This window comes from Callorhinus ursinus, unplaced genomic scaffold (genome assembly GCF_003265705.2).
Source record: "Callorhinus ursinus isolate GAN/ISIS: 27379988/994484 unplaced genomic scaffold, GSC_fseal_2.0 scaffold5, whole genome shotgun sequence".
NCBI classification, from domain to species: Eukaryota; Metazoa; Chordata; class Mammalia; order Carnivora; family Otariidae; genus Callorhinus; species Callorhinus ursinus.
Window position 1 is genome coordinate 32,613,584 of NW_027397067.1, and position 22,541 is coordinate 32,636,124.

A 22,541-nucleotide genomic window follows, 5' to 3' on the forward strand; every position below is an offset into this window, starting at 1 on the left:
TATGGATTTTTCTATAATAGATCTCTAATTCTTATTCAGTAGTATTTCAAAGTTTTTTTTTCTACAAACAGATACTTTGTTCAGTTAATTGTATCTCTAACACTTACCTTAGTATTCTTGTCTTATATGCATTAAATACACCATTTCTCCAATGTTTCCTATATGTTTTAAAAGCTTCCATAAATACATGACTATGTATTACATACTTCATTTGATAATGATATTGAACCAAGAACTTTGTAGTGTTAACTAGATCTCAGGAGAATATTCTTTGCCCATGCTTTTCTACCTACTACCTTTTCTATCCTACTATCGTTATTATTACACCTTCTTTCTTTTTTTGTTTGCACCCAGATTTTGAGTCACTTGGATCGATATCTGAAGCCCAAGACTATCCTGGTTAAGGACTATTAACCAGTACAGATATATCCACTGGATTGGCCACAACATTCAAAATCAGAAGATCTGGTTTAAATCCCAATTGCAACAATTTTTATTATATGATTTCAGGAAAATTAATTAAAACCCATTGAATCTCAGCTTCTTTCAACTATAAAATGGGAACACTGTGGGTAATAAGTACTCTACCGACTCAGAATTTTACCTTGAGCATCAGATGGTGCGATATGTATGAGAGCAATTTGCTAAACTAAATAGCACTTCAAATTGCTTCTCTCCATGAAAGCACTTATCACAATGTCCAGTAATTATCTGTTAACTTGTCTGTCACCCCCTTCTAAATCCTTTCCTCCTTGAAGGAAAGATGAATGAATGAAAATGTAAATTACAAGTTCCAGAACCAATAGGAGTATTATACTACTAGAAATCTAGAAGATTTTCACTACTTGCTGTGCTTTTACAGTCTTGTAGCTTCTTGCTTAGATGTAGAACCAATTTATATAAACTCTGTTTCTACAGTCTCTCTTTTTTTTTCTTGTTGTTTTCTTAAATGTAAAATGAGAAAGAGGAGAGAGCATGTCATTAAGAAAATTTTACTGTATAGACAATGCCACATTTATAGAGAACATGTTATAAGTAATTAGTAACAGAAAGCAAAGTTTTAAACTTTGCTTGTAATTTAATTAAAACTGTAATTTTTATATTCAACATGCTTTATAAATATGAACTAATTTATCCCTATATAACTTCAGAGGATATATATGTGGATAAAATAATTCTCATTATTATAACTAAAGACTATGGGGGAAAATTCTCATTATTACAATTAAAGACATTAGGGCAATTGTTATTTAAAATGGCAAAGATGGAGTCATTTCCGCATTCTTGGTTATAAATCTTAGTTCCGCCTTCATGTTTTAAAAGTGTGTTGAAATCACTCATCACTTGGAATGTATAGAAAACATGTTATTTTTAATTGGGGATGTTAACGAACAAGTTATTGCCTAATTTATTTCAGATTAAGTAGTGTTTTATTCCAGAAACTGGCAGGAAAATTCTTTCTCATTGTTATGAAAAAAGTTAGTGAAGATATAATCACTCTTAATTTTTCCCTTTTGCTTTGGGCCAGGATTGGAAGAGCCCTGGGAAGAATTTTCTAAGAAAATCCCTGTGTGTTTTTGAGTGACATAAATTAAGGATCATGCTTTACCAAAAAAATGTAACTTCAACAAAAGTGACTAATAGGTGTCGACAGAGACCTTAGCTGGCAGATGTAAATAAACAAGGAAATAGAACAATTATATGGAGATATAGCAAGTAAATCATCTTTCTGTCCTTTCACTTATCAAATATTCATTGTGTATATTTTGTACCAACACTGTGCTAGACAAGAGAGCTCAGATGAGCACAACTATTCTGAGAGCATTTACAGATGCATAGCATTTAATGCAGTAACTGCTCTTACTCTCACAACTCAAAGCAGAGATAGAGACAATTTGCAAATCAAAAGTGGCCAGAAGTAGTTTTAGCAATCCCTTTCTACAGGTTCACTGGAGCAGAACTGACTTCCTCAAGTAGCACTAAGGCACATTTATGTTTAGTAGAACTGGAAATCAAAATGAGCTTAAAGGTGCTGTACTCAGATACTGAACCCTGACAAAAGTCATTATTTTTTCCAAAGAAACACTCAGTTCTCCTACATGATAGTCACCATCAGGTGGCCAACTAGAATGAGATGCAGTTTCTAAGAAATAGTAATGTGTTGTCAAGACGTATGTGGTAAGCATAGAACCAGGACAAAGGTGTGATTGAGATATAATTTACATGCAGTAAAATTTTACAGATTTTAAAAGTATTGCTCAATGAATTTTTACCTTTGCATATACCAGTTAGATCACTTCCCAGTTCAAGATATAATACATTTCCTGTATCCCAGAAGCTTTATTGTTAATTTTTCCAGTCTATCTTCTAGAGGTAGCCACCATTCTGATTTCTTTTATAAGAGCTTAATTTTGCCTGACATTGAACTTCATAAAGTTGTACTGATGTATTATTAAATAGGGATTTTAATTTATGGCACATTTTCATATTAAATTTATTGTTTGCTTTTTCCAGTATTAATGGCATGGATTCAAATAGCTTTCTACTAACCAATCCTTTCTATTAGAATTGGAAATTATATGCACAATATTTATTTGTGCATCAATAACCAACACATTTTGAGTCCAAGTGACAATTGCAGGCAAGAATATGCCATCTCCCTGTGGGTAGACTACGTGAGCGACGGTCATTACATAATGAGGGATTGCTCCTTGAACAAAGTCTGTTTATGTGCCATGTTACTTTTCAGTTCACAGAGTTCTTTTACATAACCATTTCATTTGACACAATACAACCCTATAAGAGAACAGGAATATTTGTCTGCATATTATTGGAGATTATGAGTGGTGAGTTTCAGAAAAGTGATAGGTTTGACACACAAAAGTAGTCTTAGCTCTCTCTGCTATCTTACACCATTTGCTTCTTCTTGTAATGATTGTGATCATGCTGAGTGGTTTATTATAAGCATTGCATATAAAAGCCCTTGGTTTAGCTCCAGATTGTACCATAGCATGGTTATAGTTTTTTTTTTCTCTTTTGTTACCCTCTTAAAGATATTTTTATGGATGAGTAAGCAAAGCAGAGGAATATTCTGTTATTCCTAGAAGTAAATTAAACAATCACAGTATCAGGAAATAAAAAAGAGGTAATGAAGAAGGAAGTTGAGACAGAAAATTTGAGCATCTGATCTCATTTAACAACTGCAGAATATGTTAAGTACATACAGTCAGCAGCCTGATTCCTACTGATCTCAGGATGAGGGATCAGGCTACCCTGTCACTAAATCCTTTTCCACTTTTGCAGGATTCTGTCAGAGTTCAGAGCCTTAGGTTTACAACACAGGTGGATTGAACCCATCTCTTAGAGGAATTTTATGTTCAGTCAATCTTAGTAGAAGTTGAGAATAGACTACATTACATTTTAATGTTTTTTCTAGCTCGGGGTTTTATGATCCCTTGGAGATTCATAATTTCCAGTATCTATGACACTCCTTGATATTAAGCTGAGTTTTTCTAATTTACTGCATCACACTAAATGGTGCCCTAGTGGTCTGAAAAATGAATGTGTGCACCCAACCCTAAATACTGTATTTAGTACACTTGCCACTATCCCTTTCTTCCTTGCATATTTTCATCTAGGATTATCTCTTATGAGCAGGAAAAAAATCTTTGTCAAAAGCAGTACCAATTGAATCCTGTGCTCGTCATATATTAGCCACAGAAGCTTAGACTTCACTTTCTGCATTATAGGAAAAGGGGGTAATTATATAGACTTTCCAAGGTGTTAAACGACTTAAGGTAAATAAAACATTTAAAAAATATTGGAAACCTATAAAAATATATTAATTACATACATATATACTAATTATAGATGTATTCTATATATATGCTAAATACTATATACACACACATGTCTGTGTATGTATGTATATACGTATATGCCTGCTATACATCTTGTTCTCATTTTCCCTTCACATGGCATAACATAATAGTTTCCTAATTTGTTTTCTCCTTCAATTTATGATTACAGTGTAAAATGCAGTTTAAAAATGCAGTTGTCCTACTTCAGTATCTTTGATCTTTACCCCAAAACCCTACAATGTTAAATCCCATTTGCTTAGCATGGCCAAAAAGTCCATCACAATGTTGTCCAAATTACTTCCCAAACTCATCCTGCAGCATCCCACCTCATCACTTATCTCATCTGTAAATATCTTTGACTGACTCCAACTATTGGTTGTTCTTTAAATAAGCTTTGCATGTGGGCTTCTGATACCATTACTTCCTGCCTATGAGATGCTTCACCCACCTTCCCACATCATAAACTAAGACATTCTTCAAGTTTAGATAAAATATTACCCTCCTAAAACTCTTAGGCAGGCATTCTATTCTGGGTTTCCATGCAGTGTTGTCAATTTTGCTGATACAAAGTTTAATTAATTACATAACAATTAGTTGTTTATGGGTACACAGCTCTTGATAGCAAGAGACAGATGTCATCTTCCTCTGAAAACAGTATCAGAATCGACCCTATTTCAAAGATGTTACTCTCTCTTCTGTGCATACATAGTATATTGAATATACTTTTATTTTAACTAACTTCATTCTTGGTTTACTTTTCTGTATCTTAATCTCTCTTCTAGTTCCAAGTATATGAACTCAAAGACACTGTATTTATTTATTTATTTACACATTCATCAGCAAGCCTAGGGCTTGACACAGAGGAAACATACTATTGATGTTGGATATTTTTCATTTTTTATCTGCTAACAAATGAAATTTAGCAAATCCCTCATGTGAAATTGTGTACAATTAGGTGATCACACTGGATCATCTGCTTCTGTTGGTTTGGTATCAGAAAAGACAGAAAAAAACAAGAAATAACTTCTCCTAAACACTGTCCTGTAGGAATACAAACAAGCTATTCAGGAATTGTTAATTTAGTTGTTTACTCCCTCCCTCCCTTATATTTGTGATATCTACCTGTCAGCTGTGTATGTACATTGCTTTATATACAGGCAAACATTGTCCTTAGCTATTTGAAATTTGATATGACCTGTTCAGCGTGACTGACCTGGTAACCATTTTGTGTCGTTGTCATTTTCAGCTTACTGGCATCTTCTGTCAGGCATTTTGAGTGGTACAAGAGATGGAGTTGGTAAATTTATATCTCTGCCTTTATTTTTACATTTAGACCTTTCAAACTCTTGAGTAGCGCCTGAATTATTATCTGTGTCATCCCATACATTACACATGTTCCAAGCACTTACTTCGTTTTTTGTTGCTGTCTAAGACACCTATTAATATTGTCATTCAGTGACAGTGAGCTACAATACTAAAGTAGTCATTATATTATTTCAATTTGTATCATGTATAGAAGCTAAAGTACAATAGATTATCTGTGCTAGCCACTCTCTGCTACCTAATGGAGAGCCCAAAAAAGAGTGGCATATTTGAACAGAAATAGTGACATTGGAACAGAAGCCTGGAATTGGTGGATAATTCTCACTCTTAAATACATCATGAGAGTAGCCCCAAATATTCCCCATCTGTTTTCATAGGGGGTTAGAAATAATGGAGGATATATTTTAAGTTTATATAAAAAAAATGTATATTCCATGTCTGGCACTGTAAGGAAATAGTCCTTGTTACTCAATGACCATACAATCCTTTCTTTTTAAAAAATTCTTTCCTTCTTTTTTTCCATTCCATTTCTTTCTTCCTTCCATTCTTTTATCCTCTGTCTTTTTTTTAAAGATTTTATTTATTTATTTGACAGAGAGACATAGCAATAGAGGGAACACAAGCAGGGGGAGTGTGAGAGGGAGAAGAAGGCTTCCCTACTGAGCAAGGAGCCTGATGTGGGGTTTGATCCCCGGACCCTGGGATCATGACCTGAGCCGAAGGCAGACGCTTAATGACTGAGCCACCCAGGTGCCCCATCCTCTGTCTTTTTATTATTTCCATCCTTTCCTTTTTCTTCCTTTTTTTTAAATGTCATATCAAGTATTTAATAATATTCTTTTTAGTGGAAGATATCATACTATGACCTGTAGGAAATACTGATTTAAACAAAATCAGCTGACCAAGAAAAAAGGTTTGTCCTTCAAGAATTGCTATCTAGTATACATGTACAAGAGTGTATATGGGTAGCAGATGGTTTTCTTGGAAGGAAGAGAAAGGCAAAACAAGAAATATAGCTGATAATAATCATAACAGATAATGGTGAACAGAGGCTTACTGTGCATCAAGAAATGTTCTAAGATATGTTTAGTTTGAGTTTTGTCTTTGTATGTAGTGATCTCCATTTTCCACTTTTTAACATGTTCCTATAATATATTTTTGTATATACACATTTATGTTTGTTTTCCATCAGATTATGTAGGTATGTATGTGTATGCATCAGTTAAGAAGATTATTACCAAAGAAAAATGAAAATTGACTTTTAAATTTGTATATATGTATAAAGTAGAGATGAACCAAATAAATGCTTGGTCAAATGCTTAAAAAAAGAAAGAGAGAGAAAAGAATAGAAAAGAAAAGAAAAGAAAAGGAAAGAAATGTTTTAAGAACGGTACCTTTATTACATATTTAATCACCACAGCAAAAGGAGTTTATCAGAACCATAAAAGAGATAAACTGAGGGTTGCATGGCCTTAGACTGGGAGGACTTATTTAGAGATACGAATGTGAAGTATTTCAGCAAAGATACAACATTTGAATCTGGAATTGGGATGAATAATTTTGTGCTGATAGAGAAGGGATAGGTAAGGAACTGGACAGTACATTCTTCTCACTTGGAAATTTATTATAGAGATCTATATATTTCTGAATCAGAATCTTAGGGTGATTCAGTAGTGAGGAGCATGGATAGCCACCATTTTAAAAAATAGCCTCAATAATGCGACAATCAACAAGTCAGTGATGCTTACAAACCTCTAGATTGTGAAATAACCAGAGATGAGTTTTGGCACAGGCTGAAATCATAATTAGTTGGAACTGAAGGCCCTTAAGTATATATAAAGGAGAAATGGCTGATAGATCAGAAAAAATAAGTAATTATCAGAGAATGAGGTTCTTAAACATAAGGTTACTATTTCTGGAATTTATATAAAACATTTTTTTGAGAGCCAAATTGGTGCTGAAGGCTTTATGAATCAAGTAATGATCAAGATAGATATTTACTCTTGTGGAATTTTCATGCTAGTTAGGACAAACAATGAGCAAATACCAAAAAAAGCAAGATTATTTTAGATAATTAGTGCTGTGAAGAAAGATTGAATCAGAGATGGGTTAGGGTGATCAGGACAATAATGATTAAAAGACCTTAAAAATTAGACGGAGATATTCATAAAATATGACACAGAAAATTCCAGGGAATGGAAGAGCAAATACAGAGACCCTTAAGCAGGGACCTATGTGACATGTTTGAGGAAGAGAAGGTATTAATTGAATTGGTAATAGGATACTATGAAATTTTTAATAGGGCTTAACATTATTATACTTAGAAGATTACTTTTTGGGCAATATAAAAATTGTAGAATGTAGGGAGGATACAGGAAAAGTCTAGATGAAATTTATTTGCAGTAGCCAACATGATAGCTGATAAAGTCCTTCCCCAGACAAATGACCCTATGGATTGCCAAGAGATTGTGAAGCATTTTGAGAGATATTTGGGAGATAGAACTAACAGGACTTGGCAACTGAGCTTGGCAATGTGAGCTACCACAGTAAAGAAAGATTAAAATTTGATTCAAAATGTTGAGTATGTGTGATGTTACTTAATAGCACTACCATGTGCAAAAGGTAAGGGTATCCGAAAATAGAAAATCCGAAAAGACCAATTATTAGCAAAGAAATGGAATCAGTAATAAAAAAAACTTCCAACAAACAAAATTCAAGACCAGATGGCTTCACTGGTAAATGCTACCAAACAAAGAGGAATTAATACGTATTCTTCTCAAACTATCCCAAAAGATAGAAAAGGGAGGAAAACTTCAAATTCATTCTGTCAGGCCAGCATTACCTTGATACCAAAACCAGATAAAGACAGCACACACACACACACACACACACACACACACACACACATAAAGAGAGAGAGAGAGAGAGAGAGAGAGAGAGAGAGAGAAAGAACTATAGGCCAATATCTCTGATGATGCCAAAATTCCTCAACAAAGTATTAGCAAAACAAATCCAAGAATATGTTAAAAATAATCATTCACCATGGTCAAGTAAGATTTATTCCTGGGTTGTAAGGGTAGTTCAATATTCACAAATCAATCATCATGATATATCACATCAATAAGAGAAAGGATAAGAACCACATGATCATTTCAATAGACACAGAAAAAGCTTTTGACAAAGTACAACATCCATTCATGATAAAAACCCTTAACTAAGTAGGTTTAGAGGGAAAACACCTCAACATAATAAAGGCCATCTATGAAAAACCCACAGCTAACATTATCCTCAATAGGGAAAAACAGATCCTTTTTCCTAAAGTCAGGAACAAGACAAGGATGTCCACTCTCACCACTTTTATTCAACATAGTACTGGAAGTCCCAGCCACAGCAATCAGACCACAAAACGATATAAAATGTATTCAAATTAGCAAGGAAGAAGTAAAACTTTCACTATTTGCAAATTACATGATACTATATAGAGAAAAAACCCAAAAGATTCCACCAATAAAACTGCTAGAACTGATAAATGGATTTAGTAAAGTCACAGGAAATAAAATCAATCTAGAGAAATTGGTTGCATTTCTATACAACAAAAACGAAAAAGCAGAAAGAGAAATGAATAATCCCATTTACAATTCCACCAAAAATAATAAGATACATAGGAATAAATCTAACCAAAGAGGTGAAAGACCTGTACTCTCAAAACAATAAAAGACTGATGAAAGAAATTGAGATGACACAAAGAAGTGAAAAAACGTTCCATGCTCATGGATTGGAAGAACAAATATTGTTAAAATGTCTATATTACCCAAAGCAATCTGCACATCTAAAGCATCCCTATCAAAATAAAACCAGCATTTTTCACAGAGATAGAATAAACAAACCTAAAATTTCTATGGGACAAAAAGACTCTGACTAGCCAAAGCAATCTTGAAAAAGAAAAGCAAAGATGGAGGTATCACAATTCTTTATTTCAAATTATATTACAAAGTTGCAGTAATCAAAACAGTATGGTACTGGCACAAAAATAGTCAGAGTAGAACAGAATAGAAAACCAGAAATGAACTCACCATTATATGGTCAATTAATCGTCAACAAAGCAGGAAAGAATGTCCAAAAAGACATTTTCTTCAAAAAATGGTGTTGGGATAAATGGACAGCACCATTCAGAAGAATGAAACTGGACCACTTTCTTACACCACACACAAAAATACATTCAAAATGGATTAAAGACCTACATATGAGACAGGAAACCATTAAAAGCCTAGAAAAGAGTACAGGCAGTAATTTCTCTGCTATTGGCCATAGCAACTTTTTTCTAGATGGATTCCCTGACATAAGGGAAAGAAAGGCAAAAATAAACTATTGAGGCTACATAAAAATAAAGGGCTTCTGCACATCAAAGGAAACGATCAACAAAGCACTAAGGCAACTTTCTGAATTGAAGAAGATATTTGCAAATAACATATCCAGTAAAGAGTTAGTATCCAAAATATATAAGGAACTTGTAAAATTCAACAGCCAAAAAACAAATAATCCAATTTAAAAAAGGGCAGAAGACATGAACAGACATTTCTTCCAAAGAAGATGTCCAACAGACATAAGAAAAAATGCTCATCATCATTTACCATCAGGAAAATGCTAATCAAAACTACAGTGAGGTATCACCTCCCACCTGTCAGAAGGGCTAAAACCAACAACACAAGAAACAACTGGAGTTGGCAAGAATGGGGAGAAAAAAGATACCCTGTGCACTATTGGTGGGAATGCAAACTGGTGCAGCCACTCTGAAAAACAGTATGGAGTTTCCCCAAAAAGTTAAAAATAGAACTACCCTGCAATCCAGCAATCATACTACTGGGTATTTACCCAAAGAATACAAAAACACTAATTCAAAGGGATACATGCATTCCTATGTTTATAGCAGCATTATTTACAATAGCCAAGATATGAAAATGTCCACTGATTAATGAATGGGTAAAGAAGAGGTGGTATATACATACAATGGAATATTATTCAGCCATAAAAAAGAATGAAATCTCGCCATTTGCAATGAAATGGATGGAGCTAGAGAGAATCATGCTAAATGAATTAAGTCAGAGAAAGACAAGCACCATATAATTTCACTCATATGTGGAATTTAATAAACAAAACAAATAAGCAAAGATGGAAAAAAGAGCGAGGGAGAGACAAAGCAAGAAATAGATTCTTAATTATGGAGAACAAACTGTTACCAGAGGGGACATGGGTGGGTGGATAAGTGGAGCTGGTGATGGAGATTAAGGGGTGCACTTGTCATGATGAGCACTGGGTGATTAAAAACTTAAAAAAAATGTAAAAATAAAAATTTTAAAAGATTAAAACAGTAAAGATATTTGAAAAAGAAGGTAAATGTAAAGGCATTTACATTTTTGGTCTGATTATATTAGCTTCACTCTTTGAAAGGGAAGACCTGCTACTGCTTATGTGGAGGATTTAAAACTTGTTTCAGTTCAGAGCAATTAGTTAATACATATGCTTTATAAGACAAATCCTCATCCAATTTCTCTGGGTATTATATTCATTACACTTTACTTTTATTTGACCTGAAAAAAGTACTCAATTAAAAGTTTGGAAACCCTACAAATTTCTAGCTCTAATTGTGCAGTCTTGAACAAGTCATTTTCCAAATGTTCAATATTCTTTTAAAAAAAGGAATAAAAAAGAAGTCTTAATTTATTCTAGCTCTAAAAATGTATGATTTTATTATTATTTTGGTGTTTCAGTTAATGCATGAAAAGTTTTTTTTTTCTTTAATGTTCTTTAAGTATAAATTAATTGCCTTTTCTAAAGCATGTATTTATTCTCTATATTTAGTGATTAAATACTCTCAACAATGCCCAAAGACACAGAACTAAATATTAGAGTTAATGATCAGGGAAGAGATATTCATGTGGCTATTCAAAGCAATTTTGTATCTTTTAAAAATATTTTGATTAATATATAATAAACTTTCATCATCGGCAATCAGTATTAGAGTTAAGTTGTATAATTAAGATCAGTGTTAAACTTAAATGCTTCATACGGGCTGCACATAACATTTCTCAAATACTTAGACCAATGCTCATTGCCTTTGGTGCTATATAGGTTGAATGTATGTATCCCCCCCAAATTCATATATTAAAACCTAACCCCCAATGTAACAGTAATAGGAGTTGGGAGCTTTGGAGAGTTATCAGATCGTGAAGATGGGGTCATCATGAATGAGATTAGTGCCCTTTCCAAAGAAGCTTCAGAGAGATCCCTCTCTCTTCCAACATTGAAGGACACAGGGAGAAGATCGCTGTCTATGAACCAGGTAGTGGGTTTCCACCAGATACTGAATCTGCCACCACTTAGATTTCGATTTCAAATCTAGACATTGAGGTCTTTCAACCACTTTGAGTCTATTTTTGTGTGTGGTGTAAGGAAATGGTCCAGTTTCATTCTTCTGCATGTGGCTGTCCAATTTTCCCAACACCATTTGTTGAAGAGACTGTCTTTTTTCCATTGGACATTCTTTCCTGCTTTGTCAAAGATTAGTGGACCATAGAGTTGAGGGTCCATTTCTGGGCTCTCGATTCTGTTCCATTGATCTACGTGTCAGTTTTTGTGCCAGTACCATACTATCTTGTTGATGACAGCTTTGTAATAGAGCTGGAAGTCCGGAATGGTGATGCCGCCAGCTTTGCTTTTCTTTTTCAGGATTCCTCTGGCTATTCGGGGTCTCTTCTGGTTCCATACAAATTTTAGGATTATTTGTTCCATTTCTTTGAAAAAAGTGGATGGTATTTTGATGGGGATTGCATTGAATGTGTAGATTGCTCTAGGTAGCATTGACATCTTCATGATATTTTTCTTCCAATCCATGAGCATGGAACGTTTTTCCATTTCCTTGTGTCTTCCTCAATTTCTTTCATGAGTATTTTATAGTTTTCTGAGTACAGATTCTTTGCCTCTTTGGTTAGATTTATTCCTAGGTATCTTATGGTTTTGGGTGCAGTTGTAAATGGGATCAACTCCTTAATTTCTCTTTCTTCTGTCTTGTTGTTGGTGTATAGGAATGCCACTGATTTCTGTGCATTGATTTTCTATCCTACCACTTTACTGAATTCCTGTATGAGTTCTATCAGTTTTGGGGTGGAGTCTTTTGGGTTTTCCACATAAAGTATCCTAGCATCTTCAAAGAGTGAGAGTTTGACTTCTTCTTTGTCAATTAGGATGCCTTTTATTTCTTTTTGTTGTCTGATTGCTGTGGCTAGGACTTCTAACACTATGTTGAAGAGCCGTGGCGATAGTGGACATCCCTGCCACATTCCTGACCTTAGGGGGAAAGCTCTCAGTTTTTCCCCATTGAGAATGATATTCGCTGTGCGTTTTTCATAGATGGCTTTTATGATATTGAGGTACGTACCCTCTATCCCTATACGCTGAAGAGTTTTGATCAAGAATGAATGCTGTACTTTGTCAAATGCTTTTTCTGCATCTGTTGAGAGGATCATATGGTTCTTGTTCTTTCTTTTATTAATGTATTGTATCACATTGATTGATTTGTGGATGTTGAACCAACCTTGCAGCCCAGGGATAAATCCCACTTGGTCGTGGTGAATAATCCTTTTAATGTACTATTTTAAAAATTGATTCATTCTTTGAAAACACTGGAGGGGCACCTGAATGGCTCTGTCAGTTAAGTGTCTAACTCTTGATTTTGGCTCAGGTCATTATCTTGGGGTCCTGGGATCAAGCCCCATGTTAGCCTCTACGCTGAGTGTAGAGTCTGCTTGGGATTCTCTTTCTCCCTCTGCTCCTCCCCCCACTCATGCTCCCTCTCTATTTCTCTCTAAAAAATAAATAAATAAAATCTTGGGGGCTAAAAAAAGAAACTGCTGGAAGAAAGTGTTAGGTAATGGTCAGAGATCAGGACAGGATATCAAAAACACTTTCATTTGCTTCTAAATTCTAAAATTTGGTTAGCAAAAAGTCTATTATGCTGACACAAGACAAAAAATAACTTTTATGAAATAAAAAGTTGAGCCTAATTCTAAATACTGCCAAATACCCTGGGCAAACCATTTATGAGACAGCAGTTCATTCTCCTTAAAGGTAAAATAAGGATAATTGTACCTTTCCCCTAACAACTGCACAGTAAAATTAAAAGGATTAACGATTCAGTCTGGTGTCTCATTCAGAGAATGGCACTAGTAAGTATAATGTGCCTTCATTAACTGAGGCTTATGGCATGTTATCTTAACCTTTCCTACCTTTGCTTCCTCATCTGTAAAATGGGGAACTAACAACCCCCTACCATACCTAATTAATTTGTAGGTGGATTAATTAGTAAATGATAGCTGTCTACAGCCTTATTTTTTAAATATTTTTATTGTTATGTTAATCACCATATATTACATCATTTGTTTTTGATGTAGTGTTCCATGATTCATTGTTTGTTCAGAACACCCAGTGCTCCATGCAGAATGTGCCCTCTTTAATACCCATCATCAGGCTAACCCATCCCCCTACCCTCCTCCCCTCTAGAACCCTCAGTTTGTTTTTCAGAGTCCATCATCTCTCATGGTTCGTCTCCCCCTCTGACTTACCCCCCTTCATTCTTCCTCTCCTGCTATCTTCTTTTTCTTTTTTCTTAAAATATGTTGCGTTATTTGTTTCAGAAATACAGGGCCATATCACATTATTGACTGAAGGATCCACAACAGGCTACAGTTTGTGAGTCAAGGATCAGACTCATTTTGTGAAATAGGTATGCTTTATACTTTAAAAGTTTATGGCTATGCTGCTTAGTATTCAGCAATTTAATCTATATGTATTTAACATATCTAATTCTTAGTAAGAAAATTCCCGAAAGACATGTCTCTTAATCTTCATTCTGTACGAATGAAGCATTTTCTTCAGTGTCTTCAATATATCTTTCAACAGCAAAATTACAAATTAGAAATGATTTCTTAGAATATCTCATCACAAGAAAAAAATTATAACAATATATGGTGATGGATGTTAACCAGACCTACCATGGTGATCATTTTGCAATACATACAAATATCAAATCATGATGTTGTAGACGTGAAACTAATATAATGTTATATGTCAATTATACCTCAATTATTTAAAAAAATAAGATTTCCCTGCATCTTATGTTATTTTTTTATAAAGATTTTATTTATTTATTTGAGAAAGAGAGAAAGTGAGAGAGAGCATGAGAGGGGAGGGGGTCAGAGGGAGAAGCAGCCTCCCCACTGAGCAGGGAGCCCGATGCGGGACTCGATCCCGGGACTCTAGGATCATGACCTGAGCCGAAGGCAGTCACTTAAACAACTGAGCCACCCAGGCACCCTGCATCTTATGTTATTAGTAGGATTTAATTTTTTTGCTTATTACTTCAATTTAGAAATTGCATTACTAAATTACATTTTCTAAAACATGCACCCATTTATATTTATTAATATAAAGCAGAGTAATAACAATTTTAAAAGTAATAATAAATGTGTGAAAGTGGTATGTATTTATCATGTGGTATTATATATTAAACAACATATTTTAATTTTAATTATGAAATATCAAGCAAACAAGTCAGGCATATATAGATGGAGTAATGTTTATCTTCTGCCATGGTAAAGATATATGCTTTTTGTTTCTTCTTCAAATATATCACTTTTAAATGAAAACTTCTTCCACATATTAAAATGACAAAAATAAATTTTTCCTCATTTCCAAATTTTATTTCAAAGTAACTAGACATGTAAATTCTTTAAAAGGTCCTTTCTGCTAAGTAATATCATTATTTAGTATATTGGATATCTGTTCCTCTGTTTTCCCTAGAGGAAAAACCTACAGGAATGTGAATTTACATTAAATTTACTAGTATAAACATCCAGAAAAAAAAAGATTTTATAATTGGTTTCATCTTGAGTGGCATTTAACCTTTTTTTTTTGCCTATAAATAAAACAGCCCACATTTATTTTCTGGTTCTGCAGGTATCCTGTTGTGTTTTGACATTCACAATTAAACAATCCCACATCACCCTAATTACATTACATTGGCTCTAGAGGCAGAATAAGATATCCCCCCCCATTTTCACAGATTCAAACTGCCATAGTAATGAGACAATCTCACTAGGCAGGGAGGCCTTAATGCTGAGTATGTTCTTCAACTGTTCTTAAGATAGTTGTTAGCTGATGTTAAGACAATGTTTACCTGGGGTAAAGAACAGTAGCTCCGGTTTTTATTTGCTCTCTATCCCACAGAGCTCATCAAAAGAACTTTTCTTGAATCAGTTCAACAGATTCAGAATCAGGTAAGAAACAGTCCCTAAGATACCAAAAAGTACATATTACACACACTTACTTTTTATAAATTTTATATTTTGTCAAAAAAGTAGCTTGAATGATACTGCTGTATCAGAATACAAAAGGAAGAAAAAATCCATGTTGGTGCCTCTATCAGAGATGTACTACTGTTTAGTTTTCAACAAATAATTGTTCAATTAAAGATTTCATTCAATTTTAACATTGATTTTTGCCTCCAGGCATGAGTCATTCTATCTGACCCATTGCTACTTTCATGTAGGTGAAAAGTTTTTTCTAAGATCAGGATAATAATATATTTGGTTACAAGAAACAGAAAATGATTCTGGTTAGTTAGTCAATGTGTGTGTGTGTGTGTGTGTGTGTGTGTGTGTGTGTGTATCACACACCAGGGTCGGGAGTCATATAATCTAGAAAATTATTCAACAATGAGGTACTGGCAAAAACTTGACACTCAAAAATCTATTTTATACGTTATAGAGCAAGAGCATTTGATTTGAGGAGGAGTAATTTACCAATGTGCAAAGAAGATTTCAAATGTCTATTCATTATCTAGTTGCTTATATTAGGGGATTTTTTCCCCATTTCTTAAATGAAAGTTTGCCTTTTTGCCAAAGTTTATTTGTTTAGTTAATATCTGCAGATGTCGAGCTCAGTGTTAAATAGCCAAAGTGAACTGGTGGTCTTCAGAATATCAGATCTAATTATTCTGACTTTATAACCAACGACAAAATTAGATCAACTGTGCACAACTGCATCAGAGCTTAGCAAATGAAGTTGAACTACACTTGGCTTATACATTACAAGAATATACTTATATATAGCTCTGGTGTTCTATTTTATTTCTAGCATGACCTTTAACTGATCAATACTATGTTTTTAATAGTAAGTGGAGATTCTATTTTGAAAGTAGCAATGCTCTTCTTTGTTACTTCCAGAAGTATCTTTTTATTAAAAGCATAAACACTGGAATCATATTGACCCAGCTCCTCTGGCTCAGGTCACGATCCCAGCGCCCTGAGATCGAGCCCCGCATAGGGCTCCCTGCTCCACAGGAAGCCTGCTTCTCCCTCTCCCGCTCCCCCTGCTTGTGTTCCCTCTCTTGCTATGTCTCTCTGTGTCAAATAAATAAAATCTTTAAAAAAAAAAGCATTACTTCAATTAATTCCTCTGTGTTTGCTTCTGGATCCCTGTTGCACCTAAAGTTTACTCCACCAGAAACAGAATTGTCCTGTAATCATCTTTCACACTTTGCGGCATTTCTCCGCAAATCTGAAACTCTGATTTCCACTGGAATTTTTTTATTGTTATGTTAATCACCATACATTACATCATTAGTTTTTGATGTAGTGTTCCATGATTCATTGTGCATAACACCCAGTGCTCCATGCAGAATGTGCCCTCTTTAATACCCATCACCAGGCTGACCCATCCCCCCACCCCCTCCCCTCTAGAGCCCTCAGTTTGTTTTTCAGAGTCCATCGTCTCTCATGGTTCGTCTCCCTCTCCGATTTACTCCCCTTCCTTCTTCCCCTCCTGCTATCTTCCTCTTCTTTTTTTTTTCTTAACATATATTGCATTATTTGTTTCAGAGGTACAGACCTGTGATTCATCAGTCTTGCACAATTCACAGCGCTCAATTTTTCTTCTATGTATTTGATTGCCATCTTCCATCCATCTTCCAGAAAGCCCACATAATTTCTTGGAGCAGACTTTCTGGTTTTCTAGCATTGTTAACACTTTTCTCTCTCGGTCTCTCTCCATCACACACACACACACACACACACACACACACACACACACACACACTTTAAACTTATGTATATACACCCTGGGATTTGTCCTGGAAGAACAGAAAGAAGGTAGTCATGCACATGCATATTGTTTGTTGTGTTATTCAAATTTCAGTTGACTATTCTTTTATCTCAGTATAAAGGTTGGAATGTTATACTTCATGTATTTGAGAGTCACAGAGAAATTTTAAGTGTGGAATAGCATGCTCAGATATGTATATTGGAAAGATAAATTTGGCAAATTTTGAAGGTTAGTTTAAAAAGCTTAAAAATGGCAAGAAAAGAAATAGATGGAAGCTCTTTAAACAATTTAAATGAGAATTATTAGGGTAAAGTTAAGGTAGAGGCTTTCACAGGGAAGAGGCATATAGAAGATACATTGCATGGTGTGGATGCACAGGGCTCCTTCAATGGAGGCGGACATGAAAGGAGAGGTGGGAATTTGCAGTGCCTTCTGAGTTTCTGTTTTAGGTCAAAGCTGTTAGAGATGCCATTCACTAAAGTAGGAAATGTAAAGAAATGGATCGGGTCGAAAGGACATAGAAATTTCATTTTGGCCCTCAAATGATCAGTTTAGAGCTCAGAACCCATTATCAGGACGGAGATTCAGATTTAAGGATAATCAGGATATAGGGTGCCTGGGTGGCTTAGTTGGTTAAGTGACTGCCTTTGGCTCAGGTCATGATCCCAGAGTCCTGGGGTTGAGTCATGCATCAGACTCCCTGCTCATCAGGGAGCCTGCTTCTTCCTCTGGCCCTCTCCCTTGTCATGCTGTTTCTTTCTCTCTCAAATAAATAAATAAAATCTTTTTTTAAAAAAAGGATAATCAGGATATAGGTGGTAGTTAAAGTCAGAGGAAGCTATGAAATTGCACTGAGAGTTCAGGTGGAGTGAAAAGAGAACCAAGGACAAAATGCTGGAGGAAAATAAATAATGGTTAAATAAAGAAGAAAACAGAGAACTACCCATAACTGTGAAATAAGACAAAGAGAATGTGAGAGAATTATGTCATGGTTCACCCAGGGAGTGGAGAGCTCTATCAGATCACATAAAGGACAGTCAACCAAAATGAATCCTCTGGATTTGAGAATTAGAAAGCTGACTTTTTTTGGTAGAACATTTGAATTATACGGAGGAGTCAGGTAAGAGAATGAGTAGGGAGTGCGCAAGTATATATAGAACTCAGATAATGAACTTGAGGAGTTTGAGAAATAAAACAAAATTAGAGAAGCATTGAAACTATGAAATTATTTTTATGATATATATAAAGAAATACATAAAATTATCACTACCTATGCCAAATAAAAATTAAATAAATATAAAATAAATGTGAATTCCAATAAATAAAAATAAAATAAATATAAATACAAATAAATATAAAATTAAATTAAATTTGAAAAAATGAAAAGCAGAATTTCTAGTATTTTTGAAAAGAGAACTGCAAATTTAAATATCAAATGTTAAATAGTATTTTTACTGGAATTTGAATTATTTCCTGGAATGGAGTTTTTTTTTTGGAGAATAGAAATAAATCCAGAGAACCCATTACTTCTAATCATACAGAAAGAACACCTCTCTATATGATATGAGATAAGGATTTCAGGAGGAAATATAGAATGCCTAGTGAAATGTAACAACGGTGTACATTGATTGGCTTTGTTCTGATTTTAGCCCCAGTATCATTTATCTATTACCATAATAATGCTGGATAATAAACAACCACAAATTTCCATGGCATATGCTAATAAATGTTCCTTTCTGCTGATGAGTCTATGGGTCAGCTGGGTGATTCTGCTAAGGGCCTGGCTTGACTCATCTCAGCTGGGCTTGCTCATGGGTCTTTGGTCAACTGGCAGGTCAGCTGGGTGCCACCGGGTCTAGAATGGACTCAAATGTGTCATTACAATCTCCTCTATGCATCTGTCATATTATTTTGACAGACTAGCCCAGATATTTCCCATGGCAACCACATGCAGGGAAGACAAAGTAAAAATGTACAAGAGGTTTTTCAAGTCTCTGTTTCACTCAAGTTTGTGAACTATAATATTAACCAATGCAAGTCACACGTTCAAGCTGAGTCAATATGAGAGGACACTAGCAAATGGCATAAAAATAAAGAGTTGTGGAAAAATTGTAATAATAATGCTTTCACAGTTCATCACAACATATATATGGAGATATATGTTCTGAATGAATAAAATAACATCTTAATTTAAAAAATCTACTTATTCCAGTCTATCACATTTTTGATCAGTTTTTGTCACTTATGCTTATATGGATGTTTAAAACATAATTTACAAAACATAATTTATAAATCAATGTATGATTGAAAGTATTAAAAGTCAAACATGAAAAGAAATGAATAGTCTGGAAATGTCTAAAACAGAAGTTTTATACCATAATAACAACTTCATTTCCCTAAGCTTGAGATTCAATAATATCTTTTTTCTTCATGGTAGGGGTCAACCTCAAATACCTTTGTATGAGGTTGATTCACATTTGATACCAAACATGTTTTGCCTTTTAGACTTAAGCTAGAATATTAAAACATTTCATTCTCTTTTATTCCACTGGTGGAAGAAAATATTGTTTTTGTATTTCTCAAGAAAACCAATCTCAGCATTGGTTACAATTTTTAAAATGACAAAAACTGTATTTACAATTATGGACTGAGACACATAATGAACACTGATGCCCCCAAACTAATCAATTTCTCTATAATCTATTTTAGACTAACCCATATACAATTGGATACAGAATGATGCATTAATAAAATTTCTACAACCAGAAAATCAATAATTGGCAATAACATACAAGGTTACACATCCCCAAAGTTTCTAGAACTAAAATGAATATATGCAGGTAAAAGCCAAATCTTTCATTTCAGACTTATGAATACATTATATAAAGCACACAGTTAAATTAACGGAATAAAAAAATTATCTGTAAGTACAACCTGCAATGATCTCCTAGGTAGGAAATGGCAGAAAAGTAGTAATTCCGAATAGATGATAAATTTCTGGCACCAGAACATGACTCTGAAATGCTCAGTAGGGCATGAAGAAAACAGTATCCAATCGCTCTGAATCAATTGCATCTCTAGCAAAGCAGGCATTGCAGAGTAGAAAAGGAGTGAAGAACAACCCTGATCAATGTACTATTGATTTTAGCAATACTGCCCAATAGGATTTTCTTAATTTCATGTATATATTCTATATCTGCCCAGTTCAATATAGTGGCCCCTAGTCACATATGACTATTGACAGCACTGTGGCTTATATGACTGAGGAACAGAATTTTTAATTTTAAAAAATGAACTTAAATTTGAATTGTCACATGTGCCCAGTAGCTCCCAGCAGGGGACAGTTCTATTGTTCCATTTATTGGGTTAGAAGCTATATTCCCAACTCAGTCTATTTCTTTGACTTGATGATAAATTTGGTAAAAAGCATAGAAAATAGTCATAATGAGTTTTCTATTGTCTTTTTCTATTGTGTAGTCATGCTAGCATATAACGTAAGACAGTATCAGCCAACTTCTAAAGTCACTCGGACCAAAGCAAAACTGGGAAACACAGCAGCTAGATAAATACTAACTCTGGTTTGATTGGATAAAAAATATTGGTGCCACTGAGTGACGCCTTACTACTCTTTACTCATTGTCTGAATGCACTGTTGATAAAGTCTGAGAAATGTTTAGATATATTTCTGATAGTATCACTATGTGAATATTATATTTTAAACTGTTCAAGTTGAAGAGATAAATTATGCTAGTCTTGTTTACTCTTAAATTATCATTCAATACCGCATGGCCTTGGTCTATTCTGGCTTCAGAGCTCTGCCCCAAGTGGGAAATGTTTATTAATTTGATAGCACACAGAGCAGCTCTCAGCAGAAGTGGTACGAAGCCAGAAACAAAGTGGACTAACTTTGCTGTGTGTCTGGATTTACAAATTAAGCATATTTCAAATGCTTTTCAAACAAGCATCTTACAGAAGGCAAACACTAGGAAAGTTCGTTCAGGTCATTCTCACTAACTTAAGCCCTGCACATGTTGACCCTTATGGCTGATCTAAAGGGAAAAATAATTAGATCCTGCTAAATATTTGGTTGTATCCTTTTGATGTTTTATTTTCTTCCACATGCTATTTCATCCACTTATACCTGAAAATAATTTCAAATGACACTGAAGTCAAACTTGTGGTCAAGTTGCTTAAAAATCTCTTTAGGCTAGTTCCATGAAATAAGGTGTATAGACTGTGTTTGTAAGTTTCCATTAAGCTGTTAATACCTTGATTGTAAATCCATTTAGTTCTGTTTTGAGTCTTCCAAATTAATTCTTTAAGTTTGAAGTGAAAATAACACCTCCAAAGAATCATGGCTCAAAGATTGGACAATTACCACATGATTCATATTTTCCTTTCCTCCAAAATCACCCCTAAACTTCAGAAATGCACATATTCTCCTGTTTCATTTCCTACCTTTCCCATTCTTCCTTGGATTTTTGTTGTTGTTCTTAGTTCAGGTTTCATTCTCTATTATCATCAAGCTATCTTTATATTACTTCCCAAAGACTAGCTCATTGCCAAGTTTCATCAGCTCTGACTTGATATCTTCGAGATTAAGACACAATTGAACAAAAATCAAGATGAATATTACAATTTAATAATTTTTAAATGTAAATGTATATATGCATATATATGTGTTAGAAATGAAGGAGATCAATATACTAATGAATTTTTGATGGCTAAGCAGACTTAAGGCTCATTTTTATCCTACAAAGGAAAAATATGACCCCTTGCTATAATTGATACTGGACTTTTTTGCTTTTGTAATAGGCTTTTAAGGATATTAAAGCAGTTTTAAAGAGTTTGTTGAAGATGCTAAATTATGTTAGTGGCTACTATCTTTTCCTTATTTTTTTAATTGTTTTATTCAATGTGTTTAAATTAAAAAAAAATCTTAAGTCTGCTTAGCCATCAAGAATTCATCACTGGCTATTAGATGAACTCAGTATTTTTTAAATGTGTTTTGTAGGGCGCCTGGGTGGCTCAGTTGGTTAAGCGACTGCCTTCGGCTCAGGTCATGATCCTGGAGTCCCGGGATCGAGTCCCTCATCGGGCTCCCTGCTCGGCAGGGAGTCTGCTTCTCCCTCTGACCCTCCCCCTCTCATGCTCATTCTCTCTCTCAAACAAATAAAATAAAATCTTTAAAAAAAAAAATAA

At 34.4% G+C, this 22,541-nt stretch overlaps 1 long non-coding RNA gene across 1 annotated transcript; it reads left to right on the forward strand.

Annotated features, from left to right (window-relative positions):
• The first annotated feature begins 13,718 nt into the window (after positions 1–13,718).
• On the forward strand, positions 13,719–16,630 carry LOC141372740 (uncharacterized). The gene is made up of 4 exons (XR_012378143.1): positions 13,719–13,778; positions 13,874–13,962; positions 15,465–15,514; positions 16,463–16,630. It is a non-coding gene; the product is annotated as an uncharacterized lncRNA (long non-coding RNA).
• Positions 16,631–22,541: the final 5,911 nt, after the last annotated feature.